The following is a 12,272-nucleotide window of genomic DNA, read 5'->3' on the forward strand; positions in this document are numbered from 1 at the left end:
GGACCAAATTTTTAAATTAAAGTTTAAACATGATATAGCCATAATTTGAACGGGAAAAATTGCTAAAGTAGTTACAGTAACATTCTTTTTCGTGTTATTAAATAAAAACAAGATTTCATTAAAAATTTTAGGACCCAATTGACAATTCTTTTCAACTGCGTACTGCGATCAAAGAAAAGGGCTTAGGGCCCATTCACAAATTTCATAACGCTGAAGGGGGTGGGTGGGTGTCCTTGCGATGTTACGGTTCGTACAAAAATAGAAAAAAATATCAATACAAAAAGCGTTACAAGGGGGTGGGTGGGTGTCAAAAATGGCCATTTTTTGCGTTATGGAATAAATGAATGAGCCCAAACTGCTTTTCTTGAGCATTTCTTGCAAGAAATTTCCCACGCATCGAGATAGGCGATTAATTTTCTGCCGAAGTGCATACTTCGCTTAACGCTTTTTGCATGAAATTTCAACGAATTTTGTATTGCGGTCATTTGAAAATTTTCCGTTCTGCGGTAAGCGGTTGTATTGCGGTTCTTTTGAAAATTTTAAGTTCTACCGCAGCTGCCAAAGTTTTACCGCAGGCTTGAAAATCATTGTATCATTGATCCACAGACATACAGACGTAACACTTAGAAATTTCTCCAAAATACATCGCCCAGTTTACACCTTCATAAGGGATGGTACACAAATTATGTCACGCTAATTTTTAACTTTTTCGACCCCCTCCTCCCCCTTTGTCACAATTTTTGTATGAATCCTCCGAAAATTTTGTAAGGCTTATCACGCTTGGCTCGACCCCCTCCCCCCCTTGGAGCGTGACGTAATTTGTGCATGACCCCTAATCTGGTGTTGCACGAAAAGGTGTTTCGTGAAACAAGACCAGCAGATGGCGGTAGTGTAAAACTTCAAACGCGAAGAAAAACGATGCGCGCGCCTCTGGTTGTGAGATTTGTAACATAGCGAATTTGAAATAATCGTTAAATGAATGTTCGATGGAAATTTCGTCAGTGTTACGTCTGTTTGTCTGTGATTGAACGAAACCAACTAATCAAAGTATGCTTGTAGGGGGCTCTGCCCTGTTTTGATTTTGCATAGGATTTTGACGTTTACTGGCCTTGTTGTTTACTAATTTCCAGAGGGAGTGAAAGAGAGTGAATGGTTTTTGTGCAGAGCCCCTGGCTTTGAAAACAGCAGAAAACAACAGTCATTAGCGTGATTTCCAAGGTATTAGTGTTGCCGATCAATGGTGCTTTGCGAAAATCAGTAATTTGACAGCTGTTGTAGCTTTCTGTTCAAGTGTAGAATGGGAAGTTATCTCTAAAATTGCAGTATGAGCTGTAACATATTGAAGATACCCACCCACCCCCTTCAGCGTTATGGGTTTATTCGTAAATTTCATAACGCCAAAAATAGTCCCACCCCCTCGTAACGCTTTTTGTATGGATATTCTACAAATTTTGTATGAGCTGTAACACCTCAGAGGCACCCACCCACCCCCTAAAGCGTTATGAAATTTGTAAATGGGCCCTATGAAATTTGTGAACAGGCCCTTTTGAGATTTTTATCGACATTTTAATGTGGCTGAATAAAAGGACATCTCCACATCAAAGCTTTTTCTAAAAACGCTTTCCATCTGACAGCTGTCAACCATACGAACAACTCCCGCAGTTCGACCCTGGGTTTCGCCATGAGTTCGACTGCCAGTCGCTTTCAAAGTTCGAGCAGCCGTTTTGCAGTCGCTCCTGTCATTAGATAACTTTTCCATGTGATTATCGGTCCATCGGACTTGCGGTGTTCTCTACTTCGGCGCGCACAGTTTTTCACCCCCAAATCGGCACCAATAATGTGAAATTCGGTTCTAATCGCGTTTCCGCATGTGAATTGATTGTTCCGCCAGTGAATAGCAGTAAAATCCAGAACCCCGCGGTTGATTGTGCAGTGACAATTTCCGAAAGCCGAAAATAGCCATCTCGGGAAATATTTTCACGTGAAGAAAACGATCTGCTGCTGCCTCTAGTTAGTGGTCGTCGCCTCCTTTGCTGGGTGTGTGTGGGGGGATAAGGCAGAGAGCAGCACACAGAAGGAGGAAGAAAAAGAGGAGCGATCAAACAGAGAGTGAAATATCAGCAACAGTCGCGTGTTTCTTCGGAGAAGGGAATAAGAATTTTAAAGGTGTGGAATATTGGAAAATTTGGCCGATTTTGGATGGTAATCCGATGTGAAGATTGCGCGGAATGGAAGTTCCCCGAGTGTAACTTGGAATCGATCCTTCGAGTGCTGATGGAGAACAGTAGGCAGTGAATGGTATGTGTTGGTTGCCTAGGGCAGAGGGAAAATATTCAAAATGTCAACAACGTGGTGCGGAAATAAAGTGGAAAATCAGCCGAATTTGCGTTCAGTTGTCGAGATTTGAAGTGATTTCCTATTGTTTTGTATGAGAGGTTGGTGATGCGATATTGCTATTGCATTTTGATGTTCTGACTCGCCTGGAATCAGAAGGATTCCGGAAGACAACGTGGGCGATTTGGAGCTGCCATAAGGATTGTAAACAAAACACGAGGCCTCTTCCAGTCTGCAAGTAGGTACACATCATAACTCCCTGCTGTTCCGATATTCGGGTGGAAATTTCCCCAGCAGTATCCTCACAACTATAGAGGACGAATTTAGCGGTCAGCCACCGTCTGGGGATGACCCTGGTCGAGGAAGTCTACATAAAAACAATAACAAAAAAAATAATGCCACAATCAAAACATAACCTCACTGTCCGATTTTTGCTATTGAATCGGACTACTCTTCGAAAGTGGGGTGGTCGTTCTTCTTCTGCTTTTCTTTCGGAAAGGAATCGCATAGCTGTACGGTTTTGCCGGATCGTAGTGTTGCGCCATGTACACACATAGACACGGAAGAACCTTCGAAATTTTGGCTAAAAATCAACGAACTACTGGTGTCTTGCGTATGGTATCCTACGTTGATTTAGGAGAGACCCAGTTGATTTGATGTTTTCAGTATCTATGTTCATATGCAGGTAGGGTGGGATTCGTCATGCTGTTACACTATTGGCAATAGTATTGCACAATGTTACGAATTGGGTTTTCCCCGGTTTTTTCTTACATATTTTAGTCGATAGACTAGATTGAATATCATGTCTAGCCTTTTGCGAATTCCTTTATTAGTATCATTTCAAACATTACATTCATTTTTTAAATGTAGGTGTTCTGTGTTAGGCAACACGTTCATCCTAATGCGGTAAAACTAAATTAAGCTGAGTTGAATTCACCTGCTTATTAAAGAAAATTTTTTTAATTATCTTTACCTAAATAGAATATCGCATTTACCATGACAATAAAAGATCGTAACTGTTTTTTTTTCTAAAAATGTCAATAATTTTAATCGACATTTGTTCTAATGCATCAACATTGGATATTCTATGTAACTCATTAGTACTATATCAGGGAGGGAGCTTCAGATGAATTTTCAAAATGTAATTTTGAATCCTCTGCATAACTTTCCTTCTAGTATCACAACAACTAGTCTATATTATTACAGCATAGCCAGGATGAATTTAATTTTGAAGATCAAGAACTTGTATTTAAGACAAAGTTTCGATTTTATGTTAATAAGTTAATACAGACATTTTCTATATTTGTAATATGTATTTGGCTTTAAAGCAGTGGCGATTCCCTAACCTCAAATCTACCTGTTCCACGAATAGAAATTCTTGAATTTCAGCAACAAATTTGCATCTATTGAGAAGAGATCTGTTAGAAAGAACGATTCCCATAATTTATTGTTTGCTTTATAATCTAATTCTGCCGAATTAATCATTTTTAAATTTGTAGAACAGGTAAAAAGTGAGGTTACGAGTCGCCTCTGCTTTAAAGCTCTCTCAAAAAGATTTTTTAAAGTTAAGTTGCTATCTAGCATGGACCCTAGATTCTTATCTTCATTTTATCGATTTATTGGAATCCCTCTCATCGCGGCAACATGTCTTTTTTTTTGAAGGTATCAAATAAAGAGCTTTTGGTTTATGTGAGAATTTTATAAGTTGCGTTTTGGAAGCATTCGGAGAAATCTTTCATTTTTGAAAGTGTGAAGAAAAAATATCCAAACATTTTTGCAATCTACTACAGATGACACGCAGACTTCGTCCTTTGGCGGAGAGGCCTGTGTCATCCGCAAACAAAGATTTTTGACATCCCTGAGGTAACTCAGGTAAGTCAGATGTGAATATATTGTATAATATTGGTCCCAAAATGCTGCCTTGAGGAACACCAGCTCTTACAGGAAGTCTTTCAGATCTGGAGTTCTGATAATTAACCTGAAGTGTACGATTTGACAGATAACTTTGAATTATTCTAACAATGTATGTTGGAAAATTAGAGTTTTTTTTAATTTTACGATCAAACCTTCATGCCAAACACTGTCGAATGCTTTTTCTATGTCTAGAAGAGCAAGACCAGTAGAATAGCCTTCAGATTTGTTGGAACGGATCAAATTTGTTACACGTTAAAGTTGATGACTGGTCGAATGTCCATGGCGGAATCCGAACTGTTCATTGGCAAAAATTGAATTTTCGTTGATGTGGGCCATCATTCTTTTCAAAATAACCTTTTCAAAAAGTTTACTGATGGAGGAAAGCAAACTGATTGGACGATAGCTAGAAGCTTCTGCAGGATTTTTGTCTGGTTTTAAAATTGGAACAACCTTAGCATTTTTCCTTTTGTCAGGAAAATATATCAACTGAAATCATTTCTTAAATATACCAAATGATGAACAACTCTCTGCTATTTCTTAAATACAAACAAAAACGATGAGCTACTCTCTGCGATTTGTTTACTTTTATTCATTTATTTTTATTTCGAGTGCTGGAATGACTCCAAGATTTCCTCAGAAGGTAGAAAGTTTTCCCGAGATCCTCGCAAGAGTTCATGAGGAATGTAAACAGAACTTCATCAGAGATTACTATAGGATCTGCTTCAGCAATAGTTTCCGGATTTTCACGGGTTCAGTCCTTGACGATTCTCTAAAAAAATACCTGGATAAATTATTTGAGAATTCCCTTGAGAAATTTATCGAAGAATTTTTATTGGGCTTTCTGGAGAGATCATATAAGGTATATCAAAAGTAAAAATAGGTATCATTAGATAAATTTTTGGTTGAAATCTTTGAAAAACTGAACGAAAATTCTGTAGGAAATTGTAAGGAATCAGTAGAGATAGCTCTGGATAAATTATTGCTTGAGTTCTTGAAAATGTCCAACACGGAAATCTTGGACGAACTCCAAGCGAAATCTTTTGGAAAACCACTAAATTTACTTCAGGATTTTCTTGAGAAGATTGTGAAACTATCTTCATAGGAATTCCTAAATAACTTCATAGTGGAGTTTAAAGAGTAATTTTTGGGATTGTCCTTAAAAAAATCAGGTTAAATTGAAGGGTATTCAGTTGACGATAATTTCATAGAAATATTCCCTAAGAAGGCAGTTCAAGAACCAATAAATTAATTCCTTGCGCAAACACCTGCATTAGCTTCTGATGAAATTCTTGGAAAAAATCTTGAAAATATGCGTACAATAATACGAACAATAACACTTGTAATTCCAAAAAAAAAATGGTCATAGGGAAATGTTTGGTCGAATTTTCTAAGAAATTCTTATAGAATTCATCTTTATACCCAGATACCTTATTGGATTATTTTTATTTCCTGTTGTCTTTTTCGATTGTTCCCGTTTGACGTCTTTTTATTTTCTGTTTGGTTTCTTTTTGGTCTCTATTTTCAAGCATAAAGGTCTTTAAAGTTCCTATTTTAAAGGCATTCAGTCGCTACCAATTCTGAGTTTGTATTGCTTTAGATCAGTGATTCCCAAAATGGGTGAATCCATCCCTCTTCGGAATGATTTTCATATTCAAGGGGGCAAAAATCTGAAAAACTCACTCTTGATTTAGTTTCGTTATATACGCAACTCTCCATGCAAATAATCTGTTATCTCTCCCTCAAGAGGGCCTACAATCGGAAAATTTCGCAAACTGTCATTGACCTAAGCACAGTCGGAGCCGAACGATTATATCTTGCTCATTCGTTGAAAATCAAAAGGGCCTAGCCTTGGGCCAATGCACGCTAGCAAAATTCAAGTTGGCCTATAAAAATGGTCCATGAGTGGTTGAAAATCGAAAATGGGCCAAGCATTTAAGATCATCATTTTTTGCCACATTTTTGACAGCTTTCAGGATAAAATCGAATGTTAACGTGTAGTAATAGTCTGAGACGAGACTCGCGAAGACGGTCTTCTTTTTCTGCGATTGCTGAGTTTTTTCTTATTCCACTCAGTGTTTATATCAATCTTGCGCAAGCCGTTCAAGCTCTCACATGATCATCTCAGCAAACAATTGCGTTTGCATCACTCCGAAGAACAACGGCATTTTGAGTAAAGTTTCATGCCAGCAAACGTAGCAGAAATTATAAATAACTAGTTTTGTGTTTTGATTTATCAGCATCTTTGGAAAAACTGCTCCGCTAACTGAGGTTTTACAAAATAGTTTATTTTGAATACAATACTTTTCACTTTTGCAGCCATAAAAACGACGGGCTGCATTTGAAGTTTTCGTGACAGCTGAATCTGGGCTGCATATGACGTTGATATTTTTCCTCTTCGCGAGTCTCTCTCAGGTAATAGTAAATCGTCACTCAACGAGCAAGAAATCACATTGCTTGATTTGAATACTGAGAAATAGGAATTGAAAATGTGGTGAACAATATTCACATAGAATTTTCTCAGAATCAACGATCTGAAGATTGGCCCTTTTGGATTTGTTACGCGAGATAGGAGATAATTTTGAAGGAGAAGAAGAACAACCATTCAAAGAAATTTCTTCGCGCAACTCTCTGTATATAGACTCTGAATGGATCGTCTTTGAAAATAGATTTGAAACATATACTGGGATATACCTACAAAATTTCAAGTAAAATCTGAAGTCTCTCGTAGTTTAGAATATCTTTTTCGCGTTAAACTGCAGTAGAGAAAAAACACAGTTTTGGGTTTCACATGTGTATTTATATGTTTTGGATTGGATGGAAATGTGTTCTTAGTATGGTTAAGTATTTGTTTACCAAAACGTTTGAAACTTATTTCAACCAAATTAGAAATATTACACAAGTCAACATGAAATCGTGAATTACGAATCAAACGAAATTAGGTTTCAAAAGCAGAAAATGGGTTTCGAATGGCGTTGTTCAGCAGCAACTGATTCAGTAACCTGTTTAACATTCTTCTTCTTTCTGGCGTTACGTCCCCACTGGGACAGACCCTGCTTCTCAGCTTAGTGTTCTAATGACCACTTCCTCAGTTATTAAACTGGGAGCTTACTATGCCAATGACCATTTTTGCATGCGTACATCGTGTGGCAGGTACTAAGATACTGTATGCCCAGGAAAGTCGAGAAAATTTCCAACCCGAAAAGATCCTCAACCGATGGGATTCGAACCCACGACCCTCAGCTTGGTCTTGCTGAATAGCTGCGCGTTTACCGCTACGGCTATCTGGGCCACCTGTTTAACATATAAGATACTATAAAAATTATATTTATGTATCACTGATCTTCAATAATTGTCGTTCTTACTATTAAGCTGATAGCTAGGTGGATACTATTCTTGGCAATTTTCAAAAGCTAATTGGCTCATATTTGGCCTTATTGAAGTGCTTCTTATTGCAAAGTTTCTGGCTGTTTGGCCGAGAAAAAAAAACCATACCAAGGAGAATCAATGAAATGAAACGCATAAGAAATTCGTTACTCTGTATCGGATATATTTTTGTTGCTTGAATCAGATTGAACAATATGATATTTTTTTTGAATTGAGCAAACTTACTAGTTTGATTGATTTTGGCACATTTATCATTATCAAATTGTTGAAAAAATCAAAATTCTCGTATTCAAAATACATATAAGGGTGGGGACTGTATCAAAAAGTTTGGGAAACATTTTAGAGTCAATAAAACATTCTTGCTCCAGTCTGATTTAACACCGACCATAATAAACGCTAAAACTTCCATTTCAGTGAGTAACGTTTTAAATTTCAAAGTTTTAATATGTTTCTGTAGTCATGTGTGATAATCAATTTCAAAACCTCAACATGTTGATTTTATAATAATCCATCATTTTCGCCAGTCATCCTATAGATGATGATTTTGGGAAGAGTCGTGCAAGGAAACCAACAGGAATTTTCATCTGGATCCCATTGTAGGCATTCATTTCTTAATTCTTCCAGATCCCTCTTCTAGGTCCTTCTCTTCATTAGGGTCACGTTCCATCTCGGACAGAGTCTGCTTCTCAGCTTAGTGCACGTATGAGCACTTCCATAGCGTTACTAACTGAAACCTTCTTTTGCCAATTTTGAAGGTATTCATTTAAAAAATCTCACTTATGATACCTTCATGACCCTCTCCAAATAGTCTTATAAATAAGGAAGATAAAATACTGAAGGTGTTCTCTTCCAGGAAATACATCCAGAATTCCTCTAGAATTCAGGAATTCTGTTCCAGACTTTCTAAGAATCACTTCGATAATATTTTCGAGGATTCTTTTTCAGAATTTATGTAACTTGGTTTTCTTAGGATACTTTCGGTAATTCTTCAATCTATTTGCTTAGAAATTACAAGAAACAAAAATTTCCCCACTCACTTTATTCCAGATGAACTTTTTACCCATGCTTTTTTACTGATTACCTCAAAGATTTTTTCCAGATTTCCCTTACAAATTTTCCACTATAATTTCTGGGGAACTTATTGTGTACATTAAAAAAAATGGATGGATTCATAAATAAATTTCTAAACATATTTTTGTAGAACATTTCTAAAACATTATTTTTTGCTAAAAACTGTCGTTCACTCAACTCTCCCTTACTCAATAATCCGTATCTCGATATCGAGATAGAGCACCATAGTAAAAGTTGGTTTTCATGGCTACCTCGATGGTCCCTTGGATCACAGTTTCACTGGTTTTGTGTTCTGTAACTCGATACCTCCCTAAATCGACGATCCCTTCAACATCGAGTTATGGAGAGTTGACCGTAGAAAGCTTCAATTGTTTCTGGAAAAACAATTTATGGATAAACATTTTCAGTAATTCATACGTAAAAAATGGAATAGTTACAGAAGTGTTCTTACAGTAAGTTAAAGTTTTGGAATAATCGTAACAACAGATGCACAAATTATCGCAGTAATTTTTCTGTTATTCGTCTTTTTATCATGGATATCATATTCATAGCGTAAACTGGAATTTGCAATATTTCTACACATCAATACGCGTCCATGAAATTCTTCATAAAAGCTGTTATGCCTCTTAAAGCTGACATCAGAAGGTCTCCTTGAAAATATAAGAAAACAAGTTGTCTTGTTGCTTTAAAGCAATTGCTTTCAGCGCTTGATTGCATTGATTATTTCTCTAAATAACCCGAAATTTTTATAAATAGTTTCAATGACAAACTGCGCTGAACAATACAGAACTCTTGACGAGAATCTTCTTTCTTTATAGTAGGTACGCACTGGGACAGAGTCTGCTTCTCAGCTTAGTGTTCCTATGAGCACTTCCACAGCTATTAACTGAGAGCATTACCGCATTCGTTTATTTTGGCAAGTACGATGGTACTCTATGGCCAGGGAATTTAGGATAATTTCCATTACGAAACCATGCTGGATCGATCGGAAATCGAACCCAGACACCTTCAGCATGGCCTTGCTTTGTAGCCGCAGACTTTAACCACTTGGCTAAAGAAAGCCGCTTGACGAGAATATCTACTGAATTGCGCGTAAATGGCTTGTGGAATGTGAAGAAAAGACTAAGTTGAAGTCTAGCATGGAGTACTTTTCCAAAACTCTGGAAAGAATTCTATCGAACTGTTTTCTGTGTCGATAGAAAAATTCATCTTGATAATGTCTTCTTGTTTTCCCAGGATTCGATCGACGGCTATATTCCTCAGTTATTCAAGAAGAAGAATATAGAGAATAGACAGACAGAATACTAACAGTTCCAACAAGCTAAATGAACAAGAAAATCGAATAAATGAATCTCCATCGAATACCATTATTGCATGAATGCACGCTCAAAAAAGAGTTCTGGAAAACGTGAACTGCTGTTCACGGATTCGAGAACGGTTTTTTTTGGGCAGGCCAAACGGATTTTTTTCGGCAGGTCAAAAGAGATAATTTTTAGAAATTTATCGCAATCAATTCCCATAGAGTTCTGTTACAATACACAAAATGACTTGAGCTTCTCATTTGTAATGAGGCTTTCCTTGACGGAAAAAGCGAAGTTTTCTTCAAAAACTAAGCAGGAAACTAAACTGTGTATCACGAAGAGAGTACAACACACCAGTTCTGGTAGAGGGCTGGAACCAGATCTGGACATTGCAACGGACTTCTTTTGTTAGACATAAAGACTCGTCGCTTTCTTAAGAGTCCGGTCAACGAGAAACAACAAAGGACGTAGAGTCTTTCGCAGACAGACCAATAAAAACATTCCAGGCAACTTGCATTTGCACCTCGGCGCTAATTTTGTCCATTAGCAGAGTTATCGCGAAAGGACATCGTTAGCTCACTCAATCAGGCGCAACACCCAAAGCAAGATTGGTTCGAAATTATGATTAAAAATCACCTATTACTTTCAAACAGTACAGAAATGCTGCATAATTTGCGACCCACGTTCGAAAACTACGTAAAAATTGAACTAATGTAGTGCATGCTTTGGTCCAGTTTGGATGTGATGCCTTGAAGAAGAAGATTTCGTGACAAGCAAAATTCAACATCTGGAAGTGTCGAACTGATTGCACGGGGATCACGTTTTCTACGTTACGCTAAGTGACAAAGCGTTGTCATGTAGAAATGGAACCGGATTGAACCACCTTTAGGCAGATCAACCTGATCTCTCATCATTCTAACAAGGATTCTCAAACAAATACATATTTTACTCGAGGGATTTAAAGGATCAATCACAAGCATCACAAGCTATGACATCAAACAATAACTACTGGAGAAGATTCGCTGCTTATCATTCGCGAATCTAACAAACGGTTTGCCATGTCCCGCACCGGTTCAGTTTCCCCCGGTGCCCAAAAAGCTAGAGATAACAGAGCAGATGACGAGGAACGACACCTCCCTTTGTATATTGCTTCGCTGACCGAAGCATTCTCACGAGTTCGACCGTTGACGTCATAGGCGTGTACTTCACGACGGTTGTGGCTGATACGTCTCCTCAAAGCGTAAAGTAGTCCAAGTCGTTGCTTTTTCGCCTGCTGCTCAATCAAACAACTTTGCTAACCTGCTGCTGCTGTGGTCAAGCCGAGCGAAAAAAAATAAGCAGAAAGAGATAATTTTGGTGCAAATAGTTCGACACACCACACCATACGCGTGTGTGTCTGAGTGTTGGAATCTATGCTTAGAGTTTAAAAGACGGATGGACGGACGTGCTCCTGATGATCAACGTCGCAACCACATGCACACAGCTAGAAGAATTGAATAATCGGGTTTCTTCATCTGTAGAGCCATCGCACCCTATCCTATCTACTCTATGTTGTTCGGAATTCGAAGCACAAAAAAAACTGTCACGAGACGTTTGGCAAGTTGTCAAACGTTTAGATAGCGCGTGTATACTTTTATATACATACGTCGGTCACTTGCTCTGAATCACACCGGAGAAGAAGAGGAAGCGGTGTATTTTGCGGCTGCTGTTGGGAATTTTTGTAGATGCCGGTAGATTCTGAGTGGAAGTTCTGATCAGAACTGTATTGTCCAAGATTTTTAAACAATACTGCTGTTACCATGGGACGCACCGCGGGATGAGTGCAATCACGTGAAGAATGGAATTTCGATATCAGTCAACAGAAGCTTTTTTGAAGTGCGAGAGCCCACTCTTATCTTTGTTATACAGACCTCTACCATTAACACTGTAATGCTACTTTGGCGCTTGGTCGAGCTTGCTCTCGATTTCATACAGTGGTTTGTTGATACAATACATCATCAAGCGTCGACAATGACTGTGAAGTTCGCGCAATTCAATTCGTATTCTCACCTCCGACATAGCTGCTGCAATCGGCGTGTCATTCCTGTGGTAAAATTCCACTGCACATCATTGGACAGACGATCAGCTGTCGCACGATGGACGACGAAGACGGCAGCCACATGGTGCGCGTCAGACATAGCCAAGGAAAAACTTCTATTAGGTGGATGCTGCTACTTCTATACCGTTCTGATTCAAATTCCGGACACTACTTTGTATGGGAAACATTTC

General features: G+C 38.2%; 1 protein-coding gene across 4 annotated transcripts in view; it reads left to right on the top strand.

The window, feature by feature from the left end:
* The first annotated feature begins 1,696 nt into the window (after positions 1–1,696).
* LOC5578928 (serine/arginine repetitive matrix protein 2) overlaps positions 1,697–12,272 on the top strand; it is a 37,705-nt gene continuing 27,129 nt past the window's right edge. Inside the window, exon 1 of one of the 4 annotated variants that reach the window (XM_021837513.1) lies at positions 1,697–2,576. The gene's annotated coding sequence lies outside the window, so the exon portion shown is untranslated. The remainder of the gene's footprint in view (positions 2,577–12,272) is intronic. The other 3 variants (XM_021837512.1, XM_021837511.1, XM_021837514.1) reach the window with 3 other exon arrangements.

Source organism: Aedes aegypti, chromosome 1, assembly GCF_002204515.2.
Source record: "Aedes aegypti strain LVP_AGWG chromosome 1, AaegL5.0 Primary Assembly, whole genome shotgun sequence".
Taxonomy (NCBI): domain Eukaryota; kingdom Metazoa; phylum Arthropoda; class Insecta; order Diptera; family Culicidae; genus Aedes; species Aedes aegypti.